This window comes from Plectropomus leopardus, chromosome 23 (assembly GCF_026936395.1).
Source record: "Plectropomus leopardus strain MGB_pleo_1.0 chromosome 23, ASM2693639v1, whole genome shotgun sequence".
NCBI lineage: Eukaryota > Metazoa > Chordata > Actinopteri > Perciformes > Serranidae > Plectropomus > Plectropomus leopardus.
The window spans coordinates 5,025,428-5,042,247 of record NC_142198.1 but is presented as its reverse complement, the minus strand read 5'-3'; the positions used below and the strand labels follow the sequence as shown (position 1 = coordinate 5,042,247).

Genomic DNA, 16,820 nt, shown 5'->3' with positions numbered 1-16,820 from the left:
AACTAAATGAATAATGTTAATAGACATAATAATAGTATTCAATGTTGGGTAACGGGTTTACAGCACTTTTTGTTTTTGTGTCCACTTCAGTCATTCTGGCCTTGCAAGATTTGAACTTCATAGGTATTTCCTTTTTAAGCAGTCTGATTTACAGTCCTCTCCTTCGCTTGGAAATCAATATAAAAGCTTTCCACAACTTACTGTATGAGTACACTTGGCTCTTAATGGACTTTCAAATTTCAAACAGTAAAAAACATAGCAGCTGTTACCAAATGTTGTGCTTATTTAAGAGTACAATTTCAAAATAAATGCAAGGTCATGTTCGCAAACCAGTGATTCATACCAGTGAATCATAACACTTTTTAAATAGTTAGTACAGGAGGTTACGAGTCACACTAACTTCTTTTCACAATCCATATTTTACTGATTGCATCTTATCACATCAGTTGGGCTAAACAGGTTTAAGGTTTTTGTTTCCCTAACGTGCATGTCATAGCACAGACTGAACCAACCCAATCTCAGCCCCCACGCGTCAAATACTAATATTTGGTTAGCCTCGTCATCAGATACTAATGCACAGAGGCACCCTGTAGCAGCAGAGCTGTATTATTCAAATAAAACATATTTCTCTCTTTTTCCCTGATAGTCTGATAAAGTCTCTAAATGTGTCACTACTTGCTTTTTAGAAATTAAGTATCTAAGAGGGTCTAAAAAGTCAAATAATCCAGCCAAGTTAGCAACATGGTGAGCAGAAACTTGACATTTCCTTTGAAAACGGAGGTTTATTTTTACGATTCAAAATTCATATAACAAACATAATTTTATAACCTGTTCATATCGAAACATTAGAGGGGTACATAGATCGTCGGTATTTGATGAGTTGGAAGTTAGAATGTGTTGAGCGTGTGAAATGTAGCAAGGATTTGCAAGTCTTTCTATATACAAGTGTATTATGACTTTATACTACTTATTTAGATACTTTATACTTTATTAATCCTCCACAGGATATTACATTCGTTACAGCAGTTCAATCACAGCGAACCATACACAACCACACATAACATGAAAGCCCAGCTGTAATTATCCACAAGAAAATAAATCTTAAAAATAAATATTGAATAATAAATACTAAAAAAAATCTTATTTCTAAAAATATCCAATACTAATAAAAACTATGTAGCGTATACAATGCGAAGTGTGCCAAAATGCAATAGTTGAAAACAATAATTATAAGGTTGAATGTGAAAATCCGCTTCTCTGTGGCAACCCATTAATATTAATGCAGTCAAAACATTGAAGAAGAATAACATATCCCAACAGGAATCTAGGGTTTCACATTCCTAATCAATGTATTCAGGCATCATCCACAGGAGAGTAATTATCCCCTCTGCCATTAATGATGGATGATCTGTAGTGCTGATGTGATCGTTTTGCAAATCCATAAAAGCGCCTGGAAAATGAAAGCGGCTGCACGGTGAGAACACGGAGACTTCACTGCCTCTCTGAGAACACGAAAAGGATCAACCAGGAGGAAGATGGAGATGTTAATGTTAGTGGAGAAAACAACACACTCGCTCTCCTCATTGACTTGCTCGGGGCCACACAGGTGTGACTAAGTCTTACAGATTCACAGCTGATGGCGGAGCGGGGTCAGCGAGTGAGTAGTGGGTAACTGGAGCAAAGTGCCCGCCTTGCAGATCCTTGGAGAAAATGGCTTGGCAAGAGAGAGAGCTCTGGATCGATAAGGCTCTGAAGAAGTTTGATAGGGTTTTGGTGGGGCTGACTTTTCAACACAGCAGTGGTGCTTCGGAGGAGCTCAGAGGTCTAGCTGGGTCCTGTGATCCGCCTGTCTTTTCTTTTTCTCTCTCTTCTCCGTTTTTTTCTCTGTTAGTATCTTTCTCTGATTCTCTGTCAGCCTGGAAGCTATGCACTGTGATGGTATTGATCATTTTTCTTACTGTGTGGAGAGGTTATACCTCAAGATGTAAATATCTCAGGTAGAAATTGCCAGTGATGTTTATTGTACATTGTTCTTTAACCCTTTAAAAACTTGATGGACATCAGTTGACGCCTTTTACTAGCTATATGACCGTTTTAAAACTGAGCAAATTGGTTTGACCTCTTTTGAAAAAATGGGGAAGAAAGACTAAATGTCCCACAAATTGCAAGAAATTTTACCAAAGAATTTGTTTTTTTAAAAAAAGGGAGGAAGATTGTAGAAAATAGTCCAAATATAGGGGAAAATGTCTTGAAAACTAGATGTATAAAATTTTAAAATTAAATTACAGGAAAAAAAATATTTTTCTTTGGCTTATGTTTAGGTAATTTTCTTGTAACTTTTTAAAAAATATTTTGCTAACTTATACCATATCTTGTAAAATAGCTTGTCGCCTTCCTTTAATGTATTCTTTTATGAAAAAAGAGCTGTTGCTCCAGAGTTAAAAGGTTAAGTTCAGATGGTGATGACTGCAACTTCAGCAAACCTAGCTGAAGAAAATGTCAAAAACGCTGCATTCTGTCCTCCATTAAAAAAAAAAAAGAAGAAAGGTTGACAGACCGATGGGCCGCAGCAATGGTGGAAATCCCTGACACATTCCCAGACATCCACTCTGTAAAAACAGGCCCGAGCATCTCTGCTGCTAATACCATCTGTGACACCACACACACACTTCCTGTCTCCCACACTACACAGCTTGCTATACACCAGGGGCCATGTCAAATAGCAGAGTTATTCCTGGGACTGGCTGCGAATGGGAGGCGCAAGTCACCGTACATGCCAGTCCTCGAACACCAGGGCCAAATGGTGTGTCACACCAGCTTGGAAGAGAGGGAAAACACAGATGAATCCTGGACGGCTCTGTTTGGTAACGGGAGAGAGAGACTTGGAAACCTGGTAAGTGCTAAACCCCCGCAATTAGCACCGTTGATAGGAAGAGTGGCTCTGATCCCAAAACAATCAGATCTGGGCTTATTTCATTTCTGGGCCATGATTTGAGAGGCTGCAGCTCTGGACTTCTTCAAACTGTTGAAACTAAACCAGGACTGGCCTAAAACACTCATTAAGTGGAACTGTATTGGCTTTAATACTATTTTCATAACAAGATACAGTTTAGCTTTAAGAATTTCAATTAAAAATTATAATAATAAATTATAATGATAAACTTTATTTATATAGCACAATTCGGTTTTATTTATAAAACCCAATATCACATATTATAATTTTCCTCAGAAAATGGAGCCTCACAGTTGTTAAGGAGGGTTAATGGAAACCCGCCTAATGTGTGACGACCATAAATCATATAGGGATGTGTTAAAAGCAATATTTAACGAAAACAACGAACAGTTGACTTTTGATTTTTGATCTTATTTCTCCCCTTTTCACTCTTTATAGCTGCTCTCAGCGTCAAGTATTGGTGGAAAATGGGTTTACACTGGATTTAAGTGAAAGCCTTATGTGTCTCGTTAAAGGGTGCTGATATAACACACCAAGGTGCCTGACGAAGCATTGGGGACAACCTGGAAATGAGAACGGGCTGGTTCATGCGTTTTAGCGAAAAGAGGCAATGCATGGATGCATGTGTCTTTATGGTTGCAGTTATTGGAATTTTGCACGTTTTGTATACGAACCATGATAATACGTCTATTACTGCTCATCCTAACACAGCAGTTCCTCTTGATAAACACATCACTACTGATGGAGCTGGAAATGTGCATTAATCACATATTTCCTCGAAGAAAGTGAGAATATTGAAATCATCACTAGTGTGTTAAAACTGTTACAGAGTTGCTTAAACTAGGCAATAACATTATTTTAAAAAACATGAACTCATTAAAATGTCCAAAATATAACCAATAGGAAATTGGACTTTTGCACTGGGTTGTGAATAAGAAGAAAACATATTGCATGGTTCCCTGATTCTTAATTTAGGTGTGTTGTGCAGGAAAAAAGCCTATGCAACAGCAGTTAAAAATGTCCAAGTATGGTGAGGGACGCAGTCCAAAAGACTAAAGAAAAGCTTGCACTGCATCAGAGCAGTTAGTCAGCAAGTCTCACTAAAGCTGTCTGCATGGATGGTTGGATTGGACTGAGACGGAGGGAGGGACGGATAGTCTGTGACTCTGTTCTCTCTCTCTCCTCCCCCGTCATTCTCCCTCCTCCCCCTTTTCCCCCTGCTACCATCATTTAGACACATTCAGCCTTCACGTCTCTACTTTTCCCCTTCAAATTATGACAGTGCCAGTCAGAGCGCCGGATCGGCACAAATTTGACACAGGCCTCATTTGCCCCTGACAAACAGGAAGATGACAAAATAAAAAATCTGCATAAACACAAGAGAAGCTATTAAAAGCAATGCTTGGAGAAGGACATATAGTGCAAACTAAAATTAACACCTTAGCTATCAAACAGTTTTTTCAGCTGCAAAAAAAAGAACAGAAAATATGCCGGGAACCAGAAGCAGACAAATCTGAAAGCTAATTTTCATGATGTCTGGCAACTTGACGGGCATTTACACAAAATATGTTGTGACGTCATTGTTGGCTCCCGTGCTAGTGACACAACGGTGAGCATAAAGGCTTCTCTTTGTGCAATGTTAGATATGTACAAAGCTATGGATGGAGCCCTCCATCTCTGCTCTGCATTAATTTATCCATATTTGTGCACTTTTCTCAAAGGCTTATGGATGCAGACGTAACGAAGGAGTACCACCAGAGATCATGGGGGCAGTGTGACGTACGACAGTAGGAGATGACAAAGACATTTAAAAAATAGTTGTAAATAGTAGTAAAAAATGACCAGCCTAACAAGAAATGACCAAAAAATGTGAAAGAACCTGATAAAACATTACAAGAAAATTACCTGAAAATGAGCAGAAAGAAAGAAAGAAATCAAGAAAGAAATAAAGGACCAAATATAATAAAATATAAATTTCATAATTATAGCTTTATGTTTTCATAAGATATCAATCAGCTCAGGATTCAGAGGTTTAAATACTTCTCAAATGCATCTGAATGCAAAACAAAAAAGTCATGTTGATCCAGGTTTCAATGGGTTAAAAGCCTTCTTATCTAATTTGCTTCTTTTAAATTGTTTTAATGGTTTTACAAGGGGCTTTTAATTAACCAATTTGGGTTTTAATAAGGAACTTTTTTAACACTCACAATCCCCCTTGTGCCTGTGTTCCTCGTAGTGCTCATTTAAAGCATTGTGTTTTAACCCAAACCTAACCCTAACCCAAAAACATATTCACAGACATTGATTCTACACCATCACAGCTCATATCTGCACAATATAATCCAATAATACATATGCGCATTGCTAAGCGCTATGTGCTTCAACATCCTGTTTGTAGTTCTATCAAATTGCATCCAGAGGCTTTCATTTTTTAAATTTATTTATGGCCATTGACAACACCCTTTGAAATCCAAAATGAGCCAAAAGGACCCGGACTAACTCATATTTCTGAATAGATCTGGCGACACCAGACTAGAAATACAGTTAGCGCACAAAAGCAAGATACATAACAACTATAACAATACAATAAAGCTAAATGTGATTAAATTTGAGTGCCCTTTTCATTGCCGTGTTTCCCTTTTTGAATCACAAAATGGTGTCAGCAGTCATCGCTCAATTGTCCTTCTCCATTCCTGTCTCATTACAACTGAGAGAATAGTGCCGGGTAATTGTTTGACCCTTCCTGCTCAACCTATGTCCTTGGCTGCTGAGAGCGCTCGACGTGAGAGTTCTGTGGGATAAATGGTGGCTATTCCCACACTGTGCCCTGTGGCTGCCTGCAAACAGAGCGCCATCGTATCGGTGACAAGAGACGCCTGATGAAGGTACGCTGGCTGCACAAACCCAATGCAGGCCCCTGAAGCGGCAGCAGCACCTCTCTAAAAAGGACCCATTGTGCCCTGCCAAAGCCTTTCCCTCTCCACCGTGAAGTGGCCATTGTGGCTCGCAGAATAGCCATCGCTCTCCATTGCCTGGCGGGGAGAGTGCTTGGCTGAGTGTGGCTGCGGTCGCCGCAGTAGACACTATCTCAATATCATGACCCCCATCAGCCCCCGAGTGCCCCCTGTCGCTCGGTCCATTCTTCCCACAGGTGGGCACAATCCAGAACTCATTTCAGCCAGAGAATAGGGTGCAAGAATCAGGTGCATTCTGGTAGTGAAAAAAAGTAAAGTTGTGTGCTTGGGAGTTTTTAGCATACGGCTCAACTTTGGACAACTTGCATTGATTTGGCTCTGGAAATGTATTCCTGCACGACAGGACGGACAAAAGCCTTATGGATTTCCAGAAGAGGAATAAACTGTGGTGGAGCGCAACTATTCTCTTAAGGGTACTTCACTGAGAGCGATGCTTACAGATTTTCAAGGTGCTCTGCTGAGAGTTAGCTGAGGAGTAGGGAGGAGGTGTTCAAAAGAGAAAACATAAAGAGAGACAATACAATTATTAAGAGTGTCTCTGAGGAAGCTCGTCTGGCATGCAAGGCCTCAGTTCATTTGTGACTCATATACAAATCACTTTTTGCGCATTTACATTCAAAGTGATGACTCTGAACTTTCCTTGGGTTGTCTGCATTTTTAAAAACTGCTGTTCAGGTGGAGAAACTCATAATATGCTTTGTTGACCGTCGGATAAATTAATTAAACACTTCCTAAGAGGAAAAAAAAAGGCTTATCGTGGATTAGCATTTTATTGCATAAGGCTCTGTCCAAATAGCAACGGGTGCTAATGTCCACTTGTCTTTGGAAGCCATTGTGTTGTTAGATATGCAAGTGTTATGCAAACAAATTGCATGATTATGCAAAACTAGAAATAGTGTGGATGAGTGATATCCCACAGCATAAGGATTAGTTACTAACACCCACTCTTCAATTATGAGCATAAAACTCTTATGTGGGGTTTTTTTGTGTCCCATATCCCTGTTATGCAACCTGCTCCACTTTGAAATAGGATCCTTTCACAGCTAACCACATGATACCCTGGAATGGTACAGTTCAAACAACGATGGAGACGTTCTTGATGTGACGCAAATGAGGCTTGGAACAATTTGGCCTCCCATGTTTACTACCACCGCCTTGGAGAGGAAGGACTGTCTTCAGGTTGCAGGTGAACATGATACATCATCATCAACAGGGAGGTTACATCAGCTCGTTTTGTCCAGAACGTGCCCTTCCGAGCGGGGAGGTAGGGAGTCTGGGGGTGATATTTTTAAACCTGAGAAACAGCAGCTGCCTTTGCGCCAGAGTAATTTAGGTTAAACAGCTCACTGGCGGGTGCTAAAGAGATCCGTCTCACACCTGAAACAGAAACTGAGAAACTCTCTGGCCAAGAATTCTCCCAGGGTCTAAGCAGATGACATTTGAGGTGAGGCCAACGAGAAATAAGGTGCTGACATGACAAAGTGCCTTGAAATGCCTGTTTTATTTCCTTTTTTTTATTGATACTCCTTTATTCTCTTTAAGAAACTCAAACTGAGCCTCTTAAAAGGCGAGATATGGTAATGCAAATATTTCAAATCATCCCACTGGAGGCTACAAAGAACATCTTCATTAATTCATTGGCCTGCTTTTCTTGGGGTTACTTAGATATGAGAAAAAGGGGGCTGGGATTACATTACTTTCAACTATTTGAGGAAAAAAAAACCCTCATCCAAGATTCAGATGTACTCCCAAGCTCTGCTGAATGAATTCATGACCCAATCTTTGTGGAATACAGTAGAGTATGTGGCACGAATCCAGGATTTCCAGCAGTCTCTCAACTCTTTCTCAATTAAAAAGACCAAAGGGAAGTTGTTAAAGGCTGCAAGGAGCTTTAAACTCAACTGGTGCCATCACGCCTCAATTTTGAGTCTTTTCCTTTTGTGTGCGACAAGAGATGTACTGACTTTGAAGAGATGTACCAATTTTGACATTGTCAATAATTAATGTCCTGCTAGACTGACTAATATTAGTACCAATGTAGACATCGTATCGGCATGACCACACAGAAGGAGAGGGAGCAAATCGTCCAAAACATCAATCACACGTCAGTTTTAAGCCTTTTTTTGGCAGTCAACAGCGCAAAAAGAGATGTACCAACTCTGAAAAGATGTACCAATGTTGACATTGTCAATGATTAATGTCCTGCTAGGCTGACTAATATCAATACCAATTTAGACATCCTATCAGCATGGCAACACTGAAGGAGAGAGTGTAATTTTCTAAGACCAATGAGTAAGATTTAGTTACAAAAATATTTCAAATTATCTAACTTGAGGCTACGAAGACATTCTTCATTAAAAAAAGTGGGAATACAATCGTTGAGAGATACAGCAGAGTATGTGGCATGAATCCAACATTTCCAACAGTCTCTCAATTCTTTCTCAATTAAAAAAACCAAAGGCAAGTTTTTAAAGGCTGCATGGAGTTCAAAGCTCCATTACGCATCAATTCTGAGCCCTTTTCTTTTGCAACAGTCAGCGCAACAAGAGATGAACTAACTTTGAAGAGATCCAACAATTTTGACATTATTAATGTCCTGCTAGACTGACACATATTAGTACCGATCTAGACATCGTATCAGCACGGCCACACAGAAGTATAGAGAGTAAATTGTCAAACATGTCAATCACACGTCAGTTTTAAGCCTTTTCCTTTTGCAGCAAACAGCGTGACAAGAAATGTAACAAATTTGAAGAGATTTACCAATGTTGATATCATTAATAATTAATGTCCTGCTAGACTGACTAATATTGGAACCAATTGTATAGGCCAAACACAAGGAGAGGCATGAACTTGATTGGATAACTGGATAAGATATGGTCATGCAAATATTTCAAATCATCCAACTGAAGAGGTCAAAGAACATCATCAATGTATTGGCCTGCTTTTCTAGGGGTAGACTATGTGACATGAAATCAGTGTTTCCAGCAGTCTCTCAACTCTTTCTCTATTCGAAAAACCAGTGAAAGACATTAAAAGCCATGTAAAGCTTTAAACTCAACTGGTGCCATCACATAAAAGATACATAAACTTTCAACAGATATATACCAATTTTGACATTATCAGTAACTCATGTCCTGCATGACTGACTGACACTAGTACCAAACTAGACTTCCAGAAGGAGAGGGTATAGCTTGAGTGGATCTAGGAGTGAGATTTGGTAACAAAAATATTTCAAATAATAAAACTTGAGGCTACAAACAACATCTTCATTAATTCATAGGCCTGCTGTTTTGGGGTTACTTGGATATGAAGAAAAAGCAGTATACAATATTGGTGGAATACAGTAAAGCATGTGGCACGAATTAAGTTATTCCAACAGTCTCTCGAGTGTTTCTCAATTAAAAAAAAAAACAAAAGCAAGCTGTTAAAAGCCACGAGCTTTGAATCCAACTGGTGCCAATGCGTCAGTTTTGAGCCTTTCTTTGTACAACCTTCAATGCGACAAGAGATGTACTAAATTTGAAAAGATATACCAATTTTGCTATTGTCAATAATTAATGTCTTGCATGACTGACCAATATTAGCTCCAATCCAGACATTCTATTGGCATGGCCACACAGGAGGAGCAGGGGGAGCTTGATTTAATCCATGGCTGTGATATGGTGATGCAAATATTTCAAATCATCCCACTGGAGGCTATAAAGATCTTCATCAAGTTATTGGCCTGCTTTTCTTTGGGTTACTTGGTGATGAAGAAAAGGGGGAATACAAGCTTTGTAGAATATGTGGCATAAACATGGGATTTCCAACTGTCTCTCAACTCTTTCTCAATTAGAAAGAACAGAAGCAAGTTATTAAAGGCCGCAAAGAGCTATGTCTCAACTGGTACCATCACGCATCAATTTTGAACCTTTTGCTTTTGCAGCTGACAATAAAACAAGGTGCAAGGTGCACCAACCTTGAAGAAATACCAGTTTTGAAAAGTCGTACCAATTTTGACATTGTCAATATTTAATGTCCTGCTAGACTGACTAATATTAGTACCAATCTAGACATCCTATCAGCATGGCCACACAGGAGGTAAGGGTGTAACTTGATCAGATCGATGGGTCATACTGTATCCTCTCTTCCCTTCTGTCTTTCTCCGTCTGCCACCAATTCTCTCACAAATCCATCCACACAATCACTCAGAGACAATCAGAGGTCTTTCTTTAGAGAAGCATGACACAGATTTGTGATGGTTTCTGCATGTATCTGTGGCTATTTTCTGTTTTTTGTTATTATTGTAGTTGTTTGGGTCTTTTAGGGGTAATTTTATGTGTTATTTAGGAAATTGTATGTCTTTTTGGTCATCAAGTGTCTCCATGTTGTCATTTTACACCTCCTCTTGGTTGTTTTGTGTCTTTTTGTAGTCGTTTGGGTCTCTTAGGGGTGATTTCGTGCCTTATTGAAGTTATTTTATGTCTTTTTTGGTCATTTTGTGTCTCCTTCTTGTCATTTTTGTTCTCCTTGTTGTTGTTTCATGTACATTTGTAGTCTTTTGTGTTTCTTTGAGGTCCTTTTGTGTCTTTTTTTGGTCGTTTTGTGTCTCTTTGTCTTCATTTTGTGATGTTGTGGTCATTTCATGTGTTCCTATGGTTATTTTGTGTCTTTCTGTAGTCGTTTTGTTTCTCTTTGTGGTTGTTTTGCATCTCTTTGTGGTCTCCTTATGCAAAGCCATCCACGCAATCAGTCAGAGACAATGAGAGGTCTTTCAATCCATGTCACCATCATGAGCTGTTCCACCTCTACTCGGTCTAATCAAAGGCGTAAAAGCAATACAAGGGCGGGCGTACGATCCGGTGGGAGAACGTCTTCCCTCATCATGGGCCCCACATCTAAAATGGAGGGCGTGAGGAGGAGTCGGCAGAAATCTTTCATTTTCCTATTGCATTTCCTCCCCCTTTTTTTCAATGCAAGTGAAAGTGTCTATCTTCTTTATAGCTCCCCTAAGCTCCTCTAACCTCTCTTCTCTCTCACTCTGCGGGCGGATGGTGGACGGATGGACGGGAAGATGGATGAGGGCCAGACGGCAAGCGGAAGAAGAGTGAGTTAATGAGGCAGATTGCTCTCTTTGCCGCCGTGCGAGGGATTACAGGAAGATTACCCATTCTGATTCTCTTCTCTTCCAATTTCGTTCTTTCGGTCTCCGCTGTGGTAAACTAAAGGGGTGCAACTGGGCGGGGAGGGTGTAGGGAGGAGTGTGACGGCCTCGTGTTTTGATAGAGGTGAGATAGAAGACAGTGCCTCTGCTCACTGTCAAGGGAAAATGACAGCTGCTCAAAACACTGACCTGTGAAAGCATAGAGTTTCTGAGTGATGCCTCCAATCTGACAGCTGCTTCGGGGGCTGCACTCGGCCTAAATATACCCAGCATGAGACTGAATATCATGTAAGTCACATGAGATACATCTCCTTCATTCTCAGAGATTTAACTCGACCAAACTGGGCCCACAGATTCCATCCACTTTACGATAAGTTGCATTATGCATTCGAAAAGGTGTTGCTTTTCTGCCAACTTTCAAATGCTGATTGTGTGTTGACCCAGAATGATGGCATTTGAGTTGAAAGGCTGCAGGTTCGTATTCAGGGAAAAAAAAAGTTGTTAGGCGCCTCGTGTCAGAGGGATGAGCGAAAACAAAGAGAAGCGCAGGACCTCAAATCCACTTTTTGCACCCGCCGCATAACAAACAGTGAAAAGGTCTGGAGAAATTATTCAAATTGCAGGGGAATTTGCAATTATTATAAGTCATCTCAACCCACAAAGGCAATGTTAAGCACCCTTCATGAAGTGCACTGAAAGCTCGGAGAACAAAAGCAGAATCATGTATGGGCCCATTTTCTGCCAGCGGTGTCTGCTCACTGTTATTATAAAGGGGGGAAGCTATTTAGGTATTTCCAAAGCCATTGTCTAAGCTAGACTCGTTAGTGTGGGTTGATGATGCAGCCTCTTTTTTATGCCAATTGAGAATTAACAACTGCCAAATTGTGCTCAAGAAAAGTCATATTGGTGCTTTAATTCTTTGCTTGAATGATGATGAAATCACCAACTGAAAGAGACAGAAAAATAGACATCTGACCCCAGCTATCGAGGGTCAAGATGGTCTTTAGCCCTGAATTTTTGAGACCGCACATTTCTGGCAAAGGGTGTGGCTCATAAAAAGATGGGCCCCCAGGCATAGATATGCTGAGGGCCCCACCACCTCCCCCATATAGGTTTTGCATCTCTTGTCATTTTGTGTCTCTTTGTGGTTGCTTTATGTCTTTTTGTAGACAACTGGGTGTCTCTGAAGCAATTTTAGCTCTATATCTGGTCGTGTTGTGTCACTTTGTTGTCATTTTGTGTCTCCTTGTGGTTGTTTTAAGACTCTGTAGTCTTCTTCTGTCTTCTTGTGGTTGAGTCTTTTTTTAGTCATTTGGTGTCTTTGAGGTAATTTTTTTGTTTTTCTGCATGTCTTTGTAGTCGTGTTGGGTTTCCTTGTACGTGATTTATGTCTCTATGTAGTCCTTCTGTGTCTACTTATGGTTGTTTTATGTGTCTTTGCAGTCATTCTATGTGTCTTTCTGGTCATTATGTCTTTCTTTGTGGTTGTTTTGTGTGTTTTTGGAGTCATTTTGGGTCTCTTTTAGGTAATTCTGTCCCTCGTTTTTGGTCATTTTGCATCTCCTTGTGGTTGTTTTATGTCTCTATGCAGTTGTTTTGTGTCTTTCTGTAGTCATTTAGTGTCTCTATGTGCTTGTTTTGTGTCTTTATGTAGTCGTTTGGGTCTCACTGAGGTAATTTTGTCCCTTTATTGATAATTTTGTGTCACTTTGTAGTCATTTTGCATGTTCTTCAGGTTGTTTTATGTGTCTTTGTAGTTGTTTTGTGTCTCTTTGTGGTCATTATGTTTCTCCTTGTGGTTGTCTCATTTCTTTTTGTTGTCATTTGCGTCTCTTTGTGACAATTTTGTCTCTTCATTTGCTTTTTTGTGACTCAGTGTAGCCATTTTGTGTCTCCTTGTGGTTGTTTTATGTGTCTTTGTGGTTGTTTTGCCCATTTTGTGTTTATTTTGTGTTTCTTTGCAGTTCCTTTAGATCGCTCTGTTGTCATTTTGATTCTCCCCCTGCTAAGTACATGCAGATTTTAGTGATGTTTTACAGGTGAAGGCCTGAAGGGCCTAACATTTTGGGATCCAAGGTGTGTGTTAGTCAGCCTCTTCAGTAATCCATCCATGGTTATATCACCTACTTGATTTCTAGCACACGCCTTTATTTGCATTAAGAAGACAGCCAGCTCAATACGAACTACAACTTCCTGTGTGTGGTTCAGCCAGTCATCCTCACAGAGAGTCTTCAAGCAATGAATTCAGGTCAGTCAATCAGAGCTGGGTCATCAAACTACCCGCAAAGTCTTTTCTCAAATGAAACACAAAGTATATTACTGCCATTTCTCCATTAGTTAATGTCCTCTCTTACTACACAGTCCCAAAATAAAGCAGAGGAAGTGGTGTTAGACAAGAGATCAGTATTTAAATATTAGAAAAAATAACAAGCCAGTGGTTTCATATTTATTGTGGAAAAAGTTCAGCTTCAGTATAGAAATGCAGAGTGGGTCAGTTTTCCCACAGGCGTTCACAGTGACTCTCTGTATGTGGTGTCTGCTTTCCTCCTCTCCCTCTCTGCTCCTCACCTTCCCTCTCTGCCTCCGCGCCGCTCAACCAGACAGTGGCTCGGTTTAATTAGTACCACTAACCCCACAACCCGATTTGTATCTCATCATCAGCGATCCACCGATTTGTACTACTTGTTATTTCTCCTCCGGTCCGGCGGATTTTGTGTAGAGACACCGTTACGCACCCCAGTGGGCGTTTGGCGACACGGTGGCGCAGGAGTCGCATACAGTCGCAGTGTTGTCGGCGCAACATAGAGCTCCCAAATATCCACGTAGGCTGTGTAACAGATCGTGCTGATTACATTTACTTAGAGGAAAGTCTTCGGAGATCGCGTTAACGCCACGGAGGGTCACATCATTCTGCCCTTCAGCAGCCAGCCATCATGCAGCTGTCCAGTAAAGAAAGTATACCCTCCGGTGGCCTAATTCTGCGCGTCATGAAGATTTTAACATTTTGAGGATAAATTAATGATGGATAAATATTAATAAAACCAGTCGATTATGGCAAAATCAAGACTCGACTCCAGCAATTTTTTTTATTTCAGGGGTTTTGGAGTGAAGATATTTAAGTAAGCAGGATGTGAAAATTAGGCCACATGTATTATCAACAGAATACACAACGCGCCTCACTTGCTACAATTTTAGCTTTTTATTTTTTTATTGTATTCTACACCGGAGCTGTTAGAATAAAACACAATCTGGAGTATCGGAAATCCCTCATAAGTCGTCTGCGTAAACCCCCCCACCACCACCACAAAAAAAAAGCCATCCAAACTGACTTTCACCGTCATATTTCTTTCTTGCTAAATTCCCACACTCGGACACTGCTGTCACGCGTGGCTTCAAACACATACGCATACACACACACTGGATTCAACGTGTCTGCTCCCAGAGCCGCAGAAAACAAACAGCAGACCTCCAAATCCACTCGCCTCCGAAATCTCCTCCAAATATTGACCCATTACGCATCGTTTGCTGCTGGCTCCCTTTCAGCAGAACAAAGCCAACAATTGTCCATTATTGCACTATGTTGAGTTTTAATTTTTCTCCCCCCAGACATCACCTGTCATCATTTGGAGGGCATTAAGCAGAGAGTGACAAATCCCCACAGCCAGAAAAAAATCTCCACAGAAGCACAGCAAAGAAGAGAAAAGTCCTTACTTGTGTTTTGCGGCAATCCCTCCGATAATATTCTCCAGACTTGGGGAGGTTTGTAAATATCCCTGGATATAGCTTGGATGCAGTTTCTTTTTTCTTTTATCCAGAGCGCTGAGCAGACCACAACGTAGCTTTTCTTTCCCTCCTCTCTCCTTCAAGACAGATGTGAACGGTCCTGGCCGAGTCGCTCCACCTGCATCCCTGCTGTCAAACCAGCCACAATGCGCAAAACGCAGCTTCGGATTCTCCTTTTCAAATTAAAGCTCCCGCATTGATATGTATCGCCGCGGAGTTTTATTGTGAAGGTCCACGCGCCGTGTTCCTGGTGGATGCTTCTTTGCGCTTTGACGCATCTCCACCTGCATCCACTGGAAGACACGGCGGCATCGGCAGGCAGCGGCAGCGGCACCGCACTGAGGAGGCCGCCCACAGAGACACGCCCCGCTCCGGCTGGAGAAGGCTACTTCACCCTGGGCGAGGAAGAGGAGAGGGCGGTGCTGGCTGGGCTGCTGGAAAATGCTCCGCTTTCCTGTGGAGGTGGCGGCACCTGACAAGCGGGGAAGAAATTAAAAAAAATATTAAGGGTGGTAAAAGAAGGCAAAAGTAATTTGAGATCATGGGCGGATTATGGCACAATGGGGCCCTGGGCACATATATGCAAGGGGCCCCACCACCTCACCTATACAGGAGCAAGACACATATTTGCAGTGGTTTTATGTCACTTTGTGGTTATTTTGTGTGTTATTTAGGCAAATTAGCATCTCTTTGAAGTCATTTTGTCCTTTTAGCGGCGGTTTTGTGTCTCTTTACAGTCCCTTTGCATCTCTCTGTAGTCATTTTGAATCTCTTTGTGTTTGTTTTGGCCATTTTGGAGTTATTTTCTGTCCCGTTGCAGTCCCTTTGCATTTCATTGGAATCATTTTGTATCTCTTTGTGGTTATGTCTCTTTATAACCGGTTTGTGTATCTTTGTGATTATTTTGTCTCTGTACAGTCTTTGCATCTCTTTGTAGCCATTTTGTGTCTCTTCTTGTGGTTGCATTGGCCATTTTGGAAAAATTGTGGAGTCTCGTTCTTGCTTTGTGTCTTTCTGCAGATGTTTTGTGTCTCTGTGATTATTTTACAATTTTTTGAGTTATTTTGTGTCTCTTTACAGCCCCTTTGCATCTCTCTGTGGTCATTTTGCATCTCGTTGTGTTTGTTTTGGCCATTTTGGAGTTATTTTGTGTCTCGTTGCAGTCCGTTTGCATTTCTTTGTAGTCATTTTTTATCTCCTTGTGCTTGTTTTATGTCTCTTTATAACAGGTTTGTGTCTCTTTTGGATTAATTTGTGTCTTTGTGCAGTCTCTTTGCACCTCAAACTAATTTTCTACTATATAATATTATTTATCATAAGCAAGTACAGCTATAAAATATGGCATACAAATCCGCAATAAATGAAAGCTACTACTCGATTTACTAAATAACAAAATCCCTGTCATTAATTATTGACCCTTTATTTAGATTCCATGTGCTAATATAGACATTAAGTGTTAGTGGTATACATTATATTTACTGCCTTGTAAACCAATGAGTGATCGCATGAAAAAAACTTAATTAAAATCAATGGCAAATATCTATATTATACCCCCCAAAACAAAATCTCCCCAAACAACAACATACAGACCACAAACTGTGCTGCTTTGGAAGGAGGGTCCCAGCTGCCTCCAATAATAAGGATATCAAAGCTGACAGCCTCGCCTATCTGGAACCTAATTATATAAACTCCACTGTCTGAGGCAAAACGGAGCATTTCCTAATGAGTCACAAACTTACTTGTTTAAGACATAACTATCAGGTGCACTGCTGCTATTATTTGCTAATGACTGCCCACAGCCTCAAACATTTCTGCAGGCAATTATGTAAACAAAACTGTGGGTCCGTGAGCTCATCATCATAAGGGGAAAAACAACATGAAAAGAAATTTTCTCCCATAGACGGCATAATCCTCATCAGTTTATTTACTTGTACACACACATACATTTCCCTCATAAAGATTA

General features: G+C 40.5%; 1 protein-coding gene across 1 annotated transcript in view; it reads right to left on the bottom strand.

Moving 5' to 3' along the window:
- Nucleotides 1-16,820, bottom strand: part of nrxn2b (neurexin 2b) — an 883,386-nt gene that overhangs the window by 855,983 nt on the left and 10,583 nt on the right. The window contains exon 2 of the mRNA XM_088073122.1: nt 14,786-15,329. The gene's annotated coding sequence lies outside the window, so the exon portion shown is untranslated. The remainder of the gene's footprint in view (nt 1-14,785; nt 15,330-16,820) is intronic.